This window comes from Excalfactoria chinensis, chromosome 4 (genome assembly GCF_039878825.1).
Source record: "Excalfactoria chinensis isolate bCotChi1 chromosome 4, bCotChi1.hap2, whole genome shotgun sequence".
In the NCBI taxonomy this organism is placed as follows: domain Eukaryota; kingdom Metazoa; phylum Chordata; class Aves; order Galliformes; family Phasianidae; genus Excalfactoria; species Excalfactoria chinensis.
The window spans coordinates 80,398,601-80,400,421 of NC_092828.1; positions in this window are offsets into that span (position 1 = coordinate 80,398,601).

Sequence of the window (1,821 nt, forward strand, 5' to 3'; positions counted from 1 at the left end):
GCTCCTACGGGTGGCGCTTCCGGGCGGGGGGCGCTGCGGGGAGCTGCGTGGGTCCTGCTGGGGTTTTGCAGACATGCATACACATTGCAGGGCCCAACGCTCCCACTGCCCTGCAAATGCCTGTAGGACTGTCTGAGAAGAAGAGCTGGCATTTTGGGAATACAGGAGGCACGGCGACATCCTAGTGCTGGCTGAAGCTGAATAAGCTCTGGGGTAGAGATGAACAGACTGATAACTGGTGCCTCATAGTGCTGGCATAAGAAAGCATTTCAACTGGAGAGTTTACTGGCAGTTTAACGTCTGGGCTATGCTTGAAAAAAACTTTTCACTCTGTCAGTGTTAAGGTAATAAATAATACATGGAGAGGTGTGCTGCTTTCCCCAGCTTAGGAAATGATCTGTAGTGTTAATCATAGGCCATAATCCCATTTGAAAAATCCATGTCAAATCCCCTGGAGCGGTTACCTGCTACTGGCTGCAAATTTAAGAGGTGCTTCAGTGTGTGTTTGTTGTCTGCAGCGCTTCTCTCTGTGTTTAGTCAGCCCCTCTGGTGTACGCCCATCTTTCAGTAGGTGTTCCATAGGAGAGGTTTTCTGCTTTCTCTGCTGCCCCCAGGAGAGGGTGCTCTCTAAGCATGTACTGCAGGCTCATTTCTGCACAGGAAGCATAGTGTGAACGTCAGAATGGGGTCATTTCTATGCACCATAACTCCACATAGGTCCTAATGTGCCTCCTGTCATGTCAGTTAGCATCTGCTCTTATTTGTCATGAAACTAGCATTTACAGCTGCAATGTTAAGGCAAAGTCAGTGTGCTAATGCATAGAGATTGTTGTAGTTCTGTTGGATCTACTCTTGCTGAGAACTTGGCACTGGGTTTAACAGAGGGTGAATGTATGTCTGAAGACCAGCTCAAAAAACCTGTGTGGAATTAGGTTTCAGTGCCTTGCACATGATCTTGGTAATGTAGGTGTTGCGTTGTTCCTGAGGAAACAGTCTCACTTTGTGTAAGCTGAAATGCTATACATACAAGGAGATTATACAATTAGATTAGAGAACAAAGTAATAAATGACAGTTCCATTCAGCGAATGAACATCTGGCCAATTTACAAAGTACCAAAGTCAGAAACTTTGGATAAACAGCATTCTGCATTTTAGTAATAGAGAAATCATAAAACTATCTCAGCTCCAGGGCTAAGAATCTGAAGGCTGAAGAACTGACATTTTGGGGCTGAGAGTAAATGGTCATTATAAACCTATTTAAGTAATAATTGCCATCTGTGGGGAAAATAAAGAAGGCAACTAGTGACTGTCCTGATGGAGACTCAAAAGTCTTTAGAGCTGCCCTAATCTATAGAGTATGCTTCAGCTGTGCCACAAAGCAAAGAGAAATTTCTAAAGGATGGATCTGTTTTGAGTTTTTTGATCAAAGATCTACAATTTCTAAATGCATTAGACACAGCCATGGTGCTCTAAGACAGATGCTATTATCTAGGCTGATTTTGCTGTCTCAGCCTTTTTGGTTTTCCTTTTGGGAGATTTCTCGGCCTTATTCAAACTCTAGTTCTTGTGGGGTGAGATAAGAGGAGAGGAGAGATGAAGAGGAAGGAGAAAGAACACTGTTGCATCAGCTAAGATTCCATGACTTCTATCAGCTGGGACAAATGTGGCCTCAGTTTAGCTATGTGCTTTCTGTCTTCATTCCTATTAGCTATGCTTGAGGCGTGGCTAACCGCTTAGAGACTCAGAAGGGATAAGCAGATATAGCACTTATGATCCAGCAAGCACCAAAGAAATATCATTTGGGCTAAGGACAACTCATGT